This window comes from Hylobates moloch, unplaced genomic scaffold (genome assembly GCF_009828535.3).
Source record: "Hylobates moloch isolate HMO894 unplaced genomic scaffold, HMol_V3 SCAFFOLD_3, whole genome shotgun sequence".
Classification (NCBI taxonomy): Eukaryota; Metazoa; Chordata; class Mammalia; order Primates; family Hylobatidae; genus Hylobates; species Hylobates moloch.
This window is the reverse complement of record NW_026652278.1, coordinates 80804063-80819932: the sequence shown is the minus strand read 5'-3', so window position 1 is coordinate 80819932 and position 15870 is coordinate 80804063. Positions and strand designations below refer to the sequence as shown.

At 40.1% G+C, this 15870-nt stretch overlaps 1 protein-coding gene and 1 pseudogene across 2 annotated transcripts in view; one reads left to right on the top strand and one right to left on the bottom strand.

The window, feature by feature from the left end:
• BMPR1A (bone morphogenetic protein receptor type 1A) overlaps positions 1 to 15870 on the bottom strand; it is a 181707-nt gene that overhangs the window by 70870 nt on the left and 94967 nt on the right. The gene's annotated exons all lie outside the window — the stretch shown is intronic.
• LOC116480795 (putative RNA polymerase II subunit B1 CTD phosphatase RPAP2) overlaps positions 1 to 15870 on the top strand; it is a 40561-nt pseudogene that overhangs the window by 5626 nt on the left and 19065 nt on the right.

The window sequence follows — 15870 nt, the reverse complement described above, 5'->3', positions numbered from 1 at the left end:
AGAAAGCATGTTAAACCACATCACACCCCATTCAGATCCCTCCAACGGTGCTCCAACTCACTCAGACGAAAAGCTAAAGTCTCCAGTAGTCCACCCTCCCTCTGTTCCAGCCTAGTAGGTGTTCCTTGCACCTGCCGCTCACAGTCCTGCTGCAGGACCCTGGCACGTGCAGGTCCCTCTGCCTGTAACGGTCTTCCCCAGGACTGCTGCCTTGCCCCTTCCAACCACTTACTCAAAATCCCTTTCTTATTTACAGGCTTCCTGCCCACCCTATTTAAAACTGTAATCCCATCCCCATGCCTAGCACTCCTCTCCTTTCTGGCTATTTCTTTCTCTTTAGCATTTGTCATGCTATATAATTTGATATAATTTTCTCTGTATTTTATTGCCTGCCACCTCCTCCAGAATATATGCTCCATGAGGCCAGGAGGGTTAGTCTGTTTCACTCACTTTATATTTTTAGCACCTGGAACAGTGCTTGGCACATAATCGATACTAAATAAATATTTGTTGAGGGAATGACTGAATAGAGCAGAAGGAATTAAAACGTTATGCCAACTCCTTTTACTTTTATATACAAACCAGACTTTCCCAAAAGAGCAATACAGTGGATAAACTATCCCGTTTCCTTATCTCAACACAACTGAAATGATATAAAAACCACACCAATTCCTTTTGCTCACTTCCATCCCTGACTTGTGTCAAGATCCGGTGAGGAAAAAGTTTCCACTGTTTTCATGGATATCCTCAAGTTTGAGATATAAATTAAAAGGGCTTAAGAATGTCTAAAATGTTGTTTAAGGCAAACAATGGCTTGGGTTATGCTTTTACAGTACCACATGTTATACCAAGTTAAATAATTATGGAAATAATTACAGACAAAAAGAAAATGCAGTCTTTCTTTGGTACAAACAATGTGGTCTGACAAAGGGAACTTCAAAGCATGATCTAAATTCAACTGCAATCTTTCAGTACGTAAACAACACACTGAAGGTTCAAAGGTAGTATGTGTACGTAAAATTTAAGTCTCTAACTGCCCTGAATAAGGGCAGAGGGTGTTAAAATAGATTTTTAACAATTCTTCCCTGACAAGCATGACCAAAAAATGACAGCATAGAAAACTAAAATCTTACAAACCCAAAGGTTTAAGAAAGAACTCCCTCAAGATGACAGATTCCTGCTGTATGCACATGAAGCTCAAGAACTTGGGAACCTAGAAGAGTTTCCCCCCTTGGGAATGAAATATCTGTACTTTATTTTCTTTATTCTGCGTTACAACATCTTTTCAGGTTGAAATGTACTGGTTTAGGGTGTTGTAAGAAGTTCTAGGCCAGGCGCTGTGGCTCACGCCTGTAATCCCAGCACTTTGGGAGGCCGAGGCGGACGGATCACAAGGTCAGGAGATCGAGACCATCCTGGCTAACATGGTGAAACCCTGTCTCTACTAAAAATACAAAAAACTAGCAGGGCGTGGTGGCGGGCGCCTGTAGTCCCAGCTACTCGGGAGGCTGAGGCAGGAGAATGGCATGAACCCAGGAGGTGGAGCTTGCAGTGAGCCGAGATCAAGCCACCACACTCCAGCCTGGGAGGCAGAGTGAGACTCCGCCTAAAAAAAAAGTTCTATGGCATGAAATGGATTTGATGTTTACTTGTCCCTGCTTTCCTTTTAGCATCTTTTTTTTTTTTTTTTAAATATGGAGTCTTCCTCTGTTGCCCAGGCTGTAGTGCAATGGCACAATCTCGGCTCACTGCAACCTCCGCCTCCCAGGTTCAAGCAATTCTCCTGCCTCAGCCTCCGGAGTAGCTGGGACTACAGGCACATGCCACCACACTTGGCCATTTTTTGTATTTTTAGTAGAGACAGGGTTTCACCATGTTGGCCAGGATGGTCTCGAACTCTTGATCTCGGGTGATCCATCAGCCTCGGCCTCCCAAAGTGTTGGAATTACAGGTGTGAGCCATGGCACCCAGCCCCGTTTAGCATCTTTCTTTAAGCCCAGGTACCTTTCTGATTTTTTCCTGGGATTTCTAGTTTAAACACACATCAACTTGCCTTTTATTTCAAAGAAAGGATTGTTAAGTAACATATAGCATTGCCTTACATATTGTTAAACTTTCTATAGATATATAAAAACTACTGTTTTTATATGTATAATGCTTTAATTTTGTTCACATAACACTGTGAAGTATTTCCACGATAGATATTTGTAGTTTTTCTTAATTCATTTTCATTGTTATCTAGTGTTTTATCCTATGAATATCTTATGGTCATATTTGCCCATTCTCTTGTTGATGAACATTTTCTCCTTAGAGATGGGGTCTTGCCATGCTGGTCCAGGCTGGAGTGCAGGAGCTATTCACAGGTGCAATCAGATTGCACTGCTTCAGCCTCCCGAGTAGTCCCAACTACAGGTGCATGCCACAGTGCACAACCATGTTGATGGACATTTTAGATCATTTCCAATAATTTAGCATAAGCAATGAGGCAATAAATAAACTTGAAGAGATGCTTTTGTTGTTGTTTGGGCTGATAAAACTGTAGGTTGGATTTGCAGAAGTGGGATTCTAGGTCTAATGGTGGTTTTGGTTTTTTTGAACAATACAGGTTGGAACTGCATGGGTCAACTTATATGCAAATTCTTTTTGTTTTTTGCGATGAGTCTCACTCTGTTGCCCAGGCTGGAGTGCAGTGGTGCAATCTTGGCTCACTGCAACCTCCAGCTCCCGGGTTCAGGAGATTTTCCTGCCTCAGCCTCCCGAGTAGCTGGGACTACAGGTGCATGCCAGCAAGCCTGGTTAATTTTTATATTTTTAGTAGAGACGGGGTTGGCCAGGCTGGTCTCGAACTCCTGACCTCAGGTGATCCACCTGCCTCAGCCTCCCAAAGTGCTGGGATTACAGGCATGAACCACCACTTCCGGTCTCTTCTTTTCAATAAGTGTAGCAATCTCTTCATATTGCAGGCAAACAAGGGCTGAAAATACAGTATTTAGCTGGGCGCTGGTGGCTCACACCTGTAACCCCAGCACTTTGAGAGGCCAAGGCAGGAGGATCACTTGAGCCCAGAAGTTTGAGACCAGCCTGGGCAATGTAGTGAGACCCCATCTCTATACTTTAAAAAATAATAATAAAAGAAAATAGATGATTCACTTTGTCTTTGGTGCCTTTGTCTTACATTTAAGTCTTTAATCCATTTTGAGTTTATTTTTGTATATGGTGAAAGACAGGGGTACAGTTTCACTCTGCATATGTATATCCAGTTTTCCCAGCACCATTTATTGAAGACTGTCTTTTCCCCAAAGCATGTTTTTGGCTCCTTTGCCAGCTGGCTATAAATATGTGGATTTATTTCTAGGTTCTCTATTCTGTTCAATTGGTCTATTGTCTGGTTTTATGCTAGTACCATGCTGTTTTGGTTACTAGAGCTTTGCAGTATATCTTGAAGTCTGGTAGTGTGATGCCTCTAGCTTTGTCCTTTTGGCTCAGAACTGCTTTGGCATTTGCAGTCCTTTGTGGTCCTATATTAATTTTAGGATTTTTTTTTTCTATTTCTGTGAAGACTGTCACTGGTATTTTGATAGGGATTGCATTGAATCTATAGCTTGCTTTTGGTAGTATGGTCATTTTCACAGTATTAATTCTTCAAATCCTTGAATATGGATGTCTTTCCATATTTTGTGCCTGCTTCAGTTTCCTTCATCAGTGTTTTATAGTTTTCCTTGTAGAGATCTTTCACCTCCTTGGTCAAATGTATTTCATTTTTAGGTAGCTTTTGTAAATGGATTACTCTCTTCATTTCTTTTTCTGCTAGTTCATTATTGGTGTATAGAAACACTACTAATTTTTGTATATTGATTTTGTACTCTGCAACCTTACTAAATTCATTTATCAGTTCTAAAAGTTTTATGGTGAAGTTTTTAGGGTTTTCTACATATATGATCGTGGCAATTCGACTTCCTCCTTTCCAATTTAGATGCCCTTTATTTCCTTCTCTTGCCTAATTGCTCTAGCTAGGACTTTGTCTTCACCTTTCATTGTATCATTTTGCAATTCCAAATGTAAAACACTGATATAAGCACAATTTTAAAATACTGAAGAACAAAATAATAAGTTTAATAGAAAAATGAATCATATTAGGTACAGAAAGCCTCAATATTAGGTATGTCAATTGTTCCTAAATTAATTATAAATTTAATGAAAGTCTTTATCACATTAAGGAAGTTCCCTTCTTAGTTTGCTGAGAGGTTTCATCACGGAGTTAAATTTCATCAAGTGCTTTTGCTTCATCTAGTGATATGAGCACAGAGTTTTTCTCCTTCAATGTGCAAATGAATTAATAAATTAATACTAATTCATATTAAGAACTTTATTGAATAAACCATCTGTGGTGGTTTTTAAATACATCCACAAATTCTTTCATACTCTTCTTTTTAAGAGGTGGAAACTAATTCCTTTGAGTATGGGTTAAACTGAGTGATTTCCTTCTAACAAACAGGATAAAGGAAAAACTACAAGCTTCTGCCTGTAATAACAGCACTTTGGGAGGAATAGGCAGGAGGACTGCTTGAGATCAGGAGTTTGAGACCAGCCTGGTCAACATAGCAAGACCCCATCTCAATTTAATTTTAAAAAAAAAAGAAAGGAAAAAATAATGACTAGGTCTTAAAAGGCACTGCAGCTTTCTCCTTGCTTTTTTTGGATCACTAGATCTGGAAAAAGCCAGCTGTCACAGTGTGAGGACACTCGAGCCTACGGGAAGGCCCATGGGGTGAAGAACTGAGGCCTCCTGCCAACCGCCATGTGAGTATGTCACCTTGGAAGTGTATTCTCCCCGAGTCAGGCTTTCAGATGACTGTAGCCCCTGCTGACTTCCTGACTGCAACCTTGTGAGACATAAAGATTAGAACCGCATCCAGCTAGGCTACTCCTGAATTCTTGTAAGTTAGGGTTTCATGTCATTAAGTTTTGGGATAAACTGTTATGCAGCAATGATAATTAACACTTTTCTTGGATTCCTGAGATAATTTCTATTTGTCATTATTGTATAATAAATAATGTATTCAGTCTTTGACCCTAGTTATTGGGAGAGAACCTCTAATTCATGGAATTTCCTTGGTAGTAGGAGTGCCTTTGTAACTCAGGAGCCTCATGGATCATTCCTGAGATTATGCTAACAATTGACTCAGAATGGGGGAGATTATGCTAACAAGATGACTCAGAATGGGGTCTGCTCACCAGAAAGGCCACCATGTGTAGAAGGATGGGGTTTGAGCTAGCTAAGCCTCTAAGGAAGAAAGGAGAGAACACTGAAGGTTTGAGTTCAATCACATGGCCAATTATTCCATTACACCTACATATAAAATCTCCACACACCATAGCTCAGGTAGGCTTCCTGATTGGTGAGCATATTGATGTGTCAAGAGGGTAACATACCCTGATCCCAGGAGAGGAGAGCACAGAAGCTCCATGTTAGGAACCCTCCCAGTCCCCTGTATCTCATTTGGCTGGTCCTGATCTGTATTCTTCATAATTAAAGTGTAACTTAAGTATACCGCTATCCCAAGTTCAGTCAGTCACTTTATAAATTATCAAACTTGAGGGGATTCATGGGAACCCCCAGATTTGCAGCCAGTTAATTGGAAGCACAGGTGGTCTGGGGACCACCAAACTTTTAACTTGTACTTGCAGCAAGGGCAGTCTCGTTGGGAAGTGCACCCTTAAATCTGTGGAGTCTCATGCTAACTCTGTCAGAACTGTATTACAGTCAGCATTGTAGACATGAGATATATACATATAAAATATTTAAACATACTACTGGACTTGTTTTGCTCCTATCTTGTTAGATTTTACATAAGCAAGACTGGTCTATAATTTATTTCATATTAGCCATGCTTGGTTTTGGTACCAAGGTTATACTAGTCACAATAAACTGAGGAACTTTCCTTAATTTGCTATTCTCTGGAACAGCGTGTGTAAATCTGGACATACCTACGACATGATAGTTTAAAAGAATTCACCCTTAAGATAATCTGGGCCAGGTACGGACACGGTGCCTTGGGGCGAGACTCTGGAGCTGGTCCCAACCCGCGAACTACTCTCTCCCCCATGGCTGACTGCGCTGGGCTGCAGAGGGCCGGGGCTCCCACTGTTCTCAAAATGCCACAGACAAGTACTTTGAAACAAGAAGATGCTTCTAAAAGGGGAAGTTCATTACACCTGCTCACTACAACGATGTAGTGAATGAACGTTCCATTGTCAAACTCTGTGGTTATCCTTTATGTCACAAGAAGCTGGGAATTAAATAAAAAATCTCAAAACCAATAAACTCTATGATATCACTGAAAGAAAGTCTTTTTGCAGCAATTTTTGTTACGAAGCATCTGAGTTTTTTGAAGCACAAATTCCCAAAACTCCAGTATGGGGAGAGGCATCCAGATTTTCAACTGCTAAAGGAAGGGCAAAGTGGCCATTCTGGAAAAGAAATACAGTTATGCAGTAAAGCCATTAAAACATCAGCTATCGACAATCCTAGCCACTTTGAAAAGCAATATGGATCTTCTAGCAATAGTTCTTCCAGCACTCTTAAGGACAGCAGCAGTGATAACGAGCAAGACTTTGTTTCCTCCATTCTACCAGGAAACAGACCAAATTCAACAAGTATTAGACCACAGCTGCACCAAAAAAGCATAACGAAAAAGAAAGCTGGTCTCAAAGCTAATGCCAAACACAAAGAACAGACAGTAGTGGATGTCACTGAGCAGTTAGGCAATTGCAAATTAGATACTCAGGAGAAAACTGCCACATGTGAACTTCCTTTACAGAAAGTAAATACTCAAGAGTTCTTCAAATAGTACTTTGCCTGAAAGATTAAAGCTTCAGAAAATTCTGAAAGTAAATACAGTAGGTCAGAAATAACTCTAATAGGCATAAGAAAAGTGTGGAGCATTTTAACAGAAAATTTGCCAAATCAAACCAAGTTTCTAGGTCACTGTCTAGTTCAGTGCAGGTGTGTCCTGAAGTGGCAAATAGAAACTCACTTAAAGTTTTGAAGGAGACTTTGATTGGGTGGAAGACAGAAGAAACTCTGAGGTTTTTGTATGGCCAGAATTATGCTTCTGTGTGTCTGAAACCCAAAGCCTCTCTGGTTAAAAAACTTAGTGACGCCGGGTGCGGTGGCTCACGCCTGTAATCCCAGCACTTTGGGAGGCTGTGGCAGGTGGATCACCTGACCTCAGGAGTTCGAGACCTGACGTGAAACCCTGTCTCTACTAAAAATACAATAATTAGCTGGGCGTGGAGGCAGGTGCCTGTAATCCCAGCTACTTGGGAGGCTGAGAATTGCTTGAACCCAAGCAGCAGAGGTTGCAGGGAGTGGAGGTTGCACCACTGCACCCCAGCCTGGGCAACAGAGCGAGACTCTGTCTGGATAAAAAAAAAAAAAAAAAAGAGAAAAGAAAAAAAAAAAAAAAGAACTTAATGATATAATGTCAGACTCAGATAGTCATTCCCCTGCCTGGAGGGAGTCTCAACAGCTTGGAAGAGTCTTTACCTTTTAGGTGCTCAGATACAGCCATTAAACCACTGACGAGAACTGGAAAAAGAAACTGAAAAGTTAAATCTGAGGATCAGGAAGTTTTATAGAGGATGATATGTTTTGGATGAAGAAACCACCAAATCACAAGACTCAGAAAGGATACGTCTTAAAGACAATGAGCTTTTCCAGGTCGTTAACATTTGGAAAACTCATCATAGCAAATCTTGGAGCAGGAAGTGTTGCAGGAAGTCAGGGACCCCAAACGGAGGGACCGGCTGAAGCCATGGCAGAAGAACGTGGATTGTGAAGATTTCATGGACATTTATTAGTTCCCCAAATTAATACTTTTATAATTTCTTATGCCTGTCTTTACTGCAATCTCTAAACACAAATTGTGAAGATTTCATGGACACTTATCACTACCCCAGTCAATACCCTTGTGATTTCCTATACCTGTCTTTAATCTCTTAATCCTGTCAGCTGAGGAGGACGTATGTCACCTCAGGACCCTGTGATAATTGCGTTAACTGCACAAATTGTAGAGCATGTGTGTTTGAACAATATGAAATCTGGGCACCTTGAAAAAAGAACAGGGTAACAGCAATGTTCAGGGAATAAGAGAGATAACCTTAAACTCTGGTCGCTGGTGAACCGGGCAGAACAGAGCCATATTTCTCCTTTCAAAAGCAAATGGGAGAAATATCGTTGAATTCTTTTTCTCAGCAAGGAACATCCCTGAGAAAGAGAATGCGCCCCTGAGGGTGAGCCTCTGAAATGGCCCCCTTGGGTGTGGCGTCTTCTATGGTCCAGACTGTAGGGATGAAATAAGCCCCAGTCTCCCATAGCGCTCCCAGGCTTATTAGGACAAGGAAATCCCCGCCTAATAAATTTTGGTCAGACCAGTTGCTCTCAAACCCTGTCTCCTGATGTTATCAATGACAATCGTGCTTCATTAGCAATTTTAATTTCACCCCGGTCCTGTGGTCCTGTGATCTCGCCCTGCCTCCATTTGCCTTGTGATATTCTATTACCTTGTGAAGCACGTGATCTCTGTGACCCACACCCTATTTGTACACTCCCTCCCCTTTTGAAAATCGCTAATAAAAACTTGCTGCTTTCACAGCTTGTGGGGCATCACGGAACCTACCGACATGTGATGTCTCCCCCGGACGCCCAGCTTTAAAATTTCTCTCTTTTGTACTCTGTCCCTTTATTTCTCAAACCGGCCAATGCTTAAGGAAAATAGAAAAGAACCTACGTGACTATCAGGGCAGGTTCCCCGATAAGGAAGGATAATGAAGAGATAATTGTTAAATTTTCAAGTAGTTTCTTTAGTCATTCTGCCTTTTGGTTTACAGTGCCATCTCCACAGTTGGCATTACTATTTTACAGATAAGTTGAAATTTGCCCCTAGTAAATTTTCATAAACGTGCAGTATTTTTTCTAATGTAAAAATAGCCTAAAATGGTGGGACAAAGTTTTCCCTAATTCTTCATATAATAAATGAAGTCTCTAAAGAGGCTTATTTTTTTTTCTTAAAAAGAAAAAATGATCATCTGGGCCAAAGGCTTATCTCTAAGTGTATGAAAGTGGGTGGCTCTTTTAATTACAAATCCAATTTCTCTAATAGTTACAGAAATATCCAGGTTTTCTATTTACTCTGTGTCAATTTTTATTATTATAATTTTCTAGAAAATTGACATTTAAATTGTAAAATTTATTGGTATAAAGTGATTCAAGATATTTTAAGGCTTTCTTTCATCCTCAGTATTATTTGTACTTTATATTTTTTCTTGATCAATCTTTCAAATAGTTTATTAGCCTTTTCATAAAAAACAACTTTCAGCTTTGTTATTCCTCTTCAATGTATCTTTTAAAAAAAAATTCATCATTTCAAGCCCCAAATCTATCACACTTATTAGCTAGAGGCTTGGATAAGTTTCTTTCTGTGCCTAAGTTTCCTCATGTGTAAAGTGCACATAATAACAATACCCTCCTCACATGGCTTTGTGAAGATTAAATGAGATAACCTTTGTAAAGAACATGGAATGGTGCTTGGAATAGAGTAAGAACTCTAGAATTGTTAGCTTTTATCTGTATCATCTATTTTACTTCACTTGAATTTACTGCCGTGCTCTTTCCCTAATTTAGATTAGCTTATTAATATTTAAATCTTCTTTTAAAATACGAATATTTAAGGCTTCAGGGTTTCACACATGTTTTAATATGTCCTAAGTTTCTTTTCTTTTTTTTTTTTTTTTTTTTGAAATAAGGTCTTGCGCTCTGTAGTCCAGGCTAGAGTGTAATGGTGTGATCACGACTCACCGCGGACTCAACTTTCCAGGCTCAAGTAATCCTCCCATCTCAGCTTTCTGAGTAGGGGCTACAGGGGGACACCACTGTGCTGGGCTAATTTTTATTTTTTTTTGTAGAGGCAGGGTCTCCCTATTTTGCTCAGGCTGTCATTTTCTCTATTGTTTTGTTCTAGGTGTTCACTAAATTGATTATTTTATATTTAATCTGTGGGATTTACAGAAGTGTGTTTTTAAATTTCCAAATGTGTAGAATTTGTTATTCATTTTCTACATGCTTTCTTGCCAGAAAACATGGTTGATTTTATTTGAAATGTATAAGAACTTGCTGTATAGCCTAGTAAATGGTCACTTTCATAAAACACTCCATGTGTGCTTGAAAGAACTTTTTTTTTTTTTAAGAGTTGTGAGGGGTATTTCAGACTTTTCTTTTTTAAAGGCAAGGTCTTGCTCTGTTGCCCAGGCTGGACTGCAGTGATGTGATCACTGCTCACTGCAGCTTCCAACTCCTAGGCTCAAGCCATCCTCCCATCTCAGCTTGTCCAGTACAGGCATCTGTCACCATGCCTAGCTCAGACTAACTTCTAAAACCAAATGACCTTGCCATTCTCTCTGCTTAAAAACCTAAAAAAATCCTCATTTCATACGATAAAATTAGTAACATAAGACTTTTTGTGATCTGACATCTGCTGAGGCCTCTACTACTCTCCTCCCCTCTCCTCCATACCCTTACGATGCTCCAACTCTACCAAAGTCAGTGCAGCCGCTCTCCCTTCACAGGCATTCCTTCCAGGCTTCCATTCCTCTGCGCAGCCTTTGTGTCCTCGTTGTTCTTTGCCAGAGTAACTACAATGTTCTCTTCAGGACTTGATCTGCGAGTTCCCTTGTGTATGCAGTCCTCGATCCCAACTCATTAGGCTGCATGAGGAGTCCCCTTCAACTTCCAGTACACCCGGCACACATCACAGCTGCTTTGCAGATCTTGAACAATGTTCACTCAAAAGTGACTTAATGATGACTTGGTTATGTGCCATGTACTGACTATCCAATGGTAAATAAAACAGACATGATTCCTCCTCTTATAAAGCTTAGTCAGCTGATTTTTTTACTTATCTTGCAGCAATGTAATTGCCACTGTCTAGCACATTTCTAAGCAAAGGAATAAAAATGTTCAATAAATAAATTTAAGGAATAAAAAATAGTAATATCTTGCTAAGGGCAATATATTTGGGGAATTAAACCAACCATAAAACCATAAAATGCACTCTAACAGTTCTTTATAAGTATACTGGCATCTAAAAATATATCTCTAGATCTTACAGTAACAGCCAGTTACTACTGACAGTGCTAGCTCAAGAACTTCGTTCCCAAAATCACCATCCTTTTGTGATTTCTAGACATCAGAAAACAGAAATTTAGACTCACATCATAAAATGGAGGACCTGAATATACTTGAAACCTCTCTTTCCAAAATATTTCTGGTTTATTTCATATTTTGAATTAGCTTAAAACTTTCAACTATCATGAATAGTTTAGCGCTAAGTTTACCGGTTTTTTATATTATGACATAAGAAATCTAGTAATATAAAGCTGTATTCATAATTAAGTCTTTCTCATATTGGTACTGAACAATGCACCTACTTTATGTAAAAACAGGCTTATATTTCCTGAACATATAATGGCTGTCTTTAAAAATTATCACCTCTAAAAGGAGAACTTTGGGCCAGGTGTGGTGGCTCATGCCCGTAACCCATCTCAGCACTTTAGGAGGCTGAGGCAGGAGGATCACTTGAGCCCAGGAGTTCAAGGCTGTGGTGAGTCATGATCATGCCACTGCCTCCAGCCTGGGCAACACAGCAAGACCCTGTCTCGAAACAACAACAAAAACAAAACTTTGAGCTAAATTAAAGGACTAGTTCTAAAGACTAGGAAATGTTAAAATGGGTATAAGTAGCCAATCTAGTGAATTACACCCTCACTGGGCAGAGCTGGCTAGCTTGCAAGCTGGCTAGAAATGCAGAATCCCAGACTGTGCTGAATCAATCTTTTAACAAGACCCCCAGGTGACATGCAAGTATACTAAATTTGAAAAGCAGTAGATAAGACCACCTTTATTTAGCTGCTTAGTCTACCCTGTTTAATTTAAGCATCCTGGAAATATTCACTTATTGAGCAATGAACTTTTTTTTTTTTTTTTTTTTTGAAATGGAGTCTCGCTCCATCACCCGGGCTAGAGTGCGGTGGCGCTATCTCAGCTCACTGCAACCTCTGCTTCCCAGGTTCAAGCCATTCTCCTGCCTCAGCCTCCCAAGGAGCTGGAATTACTGGCATGCAACATCATGCCTGGCTAATTTTTGTATTTTTAGTAGAGATGGGGTTTCACCATGTTGGCCAGGCTGGTCTCAAACTTCTGACCTCAAGTGATCCACCCGCCTCGGCCTTCCAAACTGCTGAGATTGCAGGCATGAGCCACTGCACCCGGCCTGAGTAATGAATTTTTTTTAACTTCCACTCCCCTACTCTCCCCACCCCAAAAGAGAGCAAGATGCTTTCTGGATGCTTCGTAGTATTTACTTACTCACCCAACATATATTTATTGTTCATACACTGTGTTAGCTGCCATAAAGATAAACTATTACTTTTTAAATGGCACAGGTAAATGCTAAAATGAGGAAAGGAAAGTTAAACTAATATTTACTGAGTGTCTACTATGAGGATGTGATACATAGGAACAACATTCCCTAGTGTCTATTACTTGCCAGGCATTGTTCTAGATACTGCTCAAAATAACTTTCTGCAATCATGAAAGTCTCTATGTTACTCAATAAAGTAGCCACTAACCATATGTGGCTACTCAGTAGTCAAAATACAAGTGGCTAATGACAACCATATCGGATAGTGCAGTTTTAGAAGCTTATACTTACTACCTATTTGATTCACTGACCAATCCTGACAAGCCAGTGTAGATGTGGATCTAAGGCACAGAAGTTACTGGTAGACTATCGAAAATGGTATGACTAGTAACAGAGCACAGAAGCTGCTGTTCAAATCCAAAGACATGGGAAAAGAAGATTAATTCTAGGCAATGGGATCAGATAAGCCTTCATCAAAGTGTTGGCATCTAAGCTCACACTTGAATAATGGACAGATTTCAACATACTAGGATGTGAGAGAGGCATTCCAGACTGGGAAATCCAGAGGCAAAAGCACAAAGTCAGAAAAGCATGGTAAAGATAAGGAATAGAGTGACATCAGTAAGACTGAAAAACAGCATTACTATATAGTTTTATATTTGGTTTATCTTACCGATTATGATTTTTCCTAAAGAACAAAGGAATAAAGAATTATTAAGTGTAGGCAGAAATTAATTCATAAGATTCTCAAATGCTAGTGTAAAGTAGCCTGAACTTTACTCAGCAGACAATAAATCACTGGAGGTTTCAGAACAAAGAAGTGAGTGCACCATGGTTTAGAAAAATCACTCCTGAAGCATTACATGGGATAAACGGGACAGGGTGAGGTAGATAAGCCAAAGGGTAATTATAGTAGTTCACACAAGAAGTAACCAACCCAACCAAGAGGCAATGAGAATAGAGAAGTGGAAGAAAACTATTATAGAGGTGGCACTGACAGAATTTAGCAACTTCTAGATCTGATAGAAAGTAGAGATGCAGTTGTCATAGGCGGTTCCCAGATTTAAATCCTGGGTTGCTGGAAAGATTATAGACCACCAGGAGACAGAGGTGCAAGAAGCTTTTGAAAACATATGAGCAGCTCTAACTAAGTCTGGGAGAATAAACAAATGTGTTCCTACTGTTCCTAAATCCTCAGAAACAACAGAAAAATGTTTAAAAATAGAAGAATATTATGGGTAACCGAGATGGAAGACAAGAATGGGTACCAAAGGCAGGAAGAAAAGGTAGTATGTTAAAAGCAAAAATTATTAAATATGTAACAAAAAAGTGGAGTTAATTTATAAAACCAAAATGCTGGCTCTTTGAAAAGACCCATGAAATTACCTAGAAAGTTCAATATCCCTAGGAAGTCTAAGCACAAAAATAAAGAACAAATAAATAATATGAAGTACAAGGAGGCCTACCAAAAATAATTATAAATATTCAAGTATAATAATATTAAATAACAGTTAACACTTAGAGCTCTATAGGCCAGGCACTGTTCTACATACTTTATATGTTAAATTCCTTAATCTTCACACTAACTTTATGAGACAGATATTCTCATTAGGCATAATTTTATAAGAATAAATCTGAAAATCAAGAATGACTGTATGGACTGGGCATGGTGGCTCATGCCTGTAATCCCAGCACTTTGGGAGGCCAAGGCAGGTGGATCATTGAGGTCGGGAGTTAGAGACCAGCCTGACCAACATGGTGAAGCCCCATCTCTACTAAAACTACAAAACTTTAGCCAGGCGTGGTGGCAGGTGCCTGTAGTCCCAGCTACTTGGGAGGCTGAGGCAGGAGAATTGCTTGAACCCGGGAGGCGGAGGTTGCAGTGAGCCAAGATGGCACCACCGTACTCCAACTTGGGCGACAGATGGAGACTCTATCTCAAAAAAAAAAAAAAAAAAAGTATGATTTTCTATAAAGATATTAATACAAAAATTAACTCAACAGGGAATGGAATACACAAACAGACCAATAACCTAAGAAACAGAGGTCCCCAAGATGGCAGTGGGATGGAGGGGAAGGAGGGTGGTGAGGAGGGCAATGGGGTGAAGGGTGGGGAAGAGGGCCTAAAAGGCCTTGGCGCATAGTGTTTAAAATTTTATATAGGAACTTATTAATAGGCTGCTTACATAGTCTTTATACACACATACATACACACGTGTGTGTGTGTATTTTTAAATAAAGATGGGGTCTCGAACTCCTGGCCTCAAGCAATCCTCCCACCTTGGCCTCCCAGAGTGTTGGCATTACAGGCATGAGCCACCGTGCCTGGCCAATATATAATCTTTTAAAAAAAAATCATTTTAAAAAGAGGCAATGAGGAAAAATTAGAACAAAAGGGGCAATGAGACGTTCCCTAACCCCTGCCCTATAAAAGACAGAGCAGGGAAGGGAGAAAGAAAAGGAAGAAAGAATACGTAAGATATAATCAGAGGTTAAACTGGAGTATCTGTGACACTGAGACTGGAAATTACCTTTCACAGTTGAAACCATAAGACAGCAGTGCAAGAGAGAAATTATTAGGCTGGAAGATAAGTTAGGAATTGAAGTGTAGTAACAGAATATGAGGAGATGCTACTGAAAACCTTGTGGCATGCTCTCCCCACTATATCATATGGAGCTGCAAATTCACAAACCACCGTCTGCATCTAAAAGGACCCAAAATGGGCCAGGCGCAGGGGCTCATGTCTGTAATCCCAGCACTTTGGGAGGACAAGGTGGGTGGATCACTTGAGGTCAGGAGTTCCAGACCAGCCTGGCCAACACTGTGAAACCCCATCTCTACTAAAAATACAAAAATTAGCAGAGAGACAGAGCGAGACTCCACCTCTAAATAAATAAATAAATAAATAAAATTAAAGCACTCAAACTGGAGAGGGATCAAATAAGTAAACCAGAAGTAAATCCACTAAGCTTAAATTAAGAAAAAATAATAGTATCTTTAAAACTTAAGAGGAGGCAGTCTGAATGGAAGAGAGTGGGACTAAACAGCCTCTTTTTCTGGAGTTGCAGAATAATCAAAAAGCCTGAAAGCGAGACCTGGATGACATTTCTGAGACCAGGAGTTCTAGGTTTCTCTACAGAAGCAAGTGGGTGTGTGGTTAATTTTTTTTTTTTTTTTTTTGTGGGCCGGGGGGACAGAGTCTTGCTTTGTTGCCCAGGCTGAAGTGCAATGGCACAATCTTGGCTCACTGCAACCTCCACCTCCCGGGTTCATGCCATTCTCCTGCCTCAGCCTCCCGAGTAGCTGGGATTACAGGCATGTACCACCATGCCCAACTAATTTTTGTATTAAAAGGGGCCAAAAAGGAAATAAGAGACCAGAAGCCCGGAG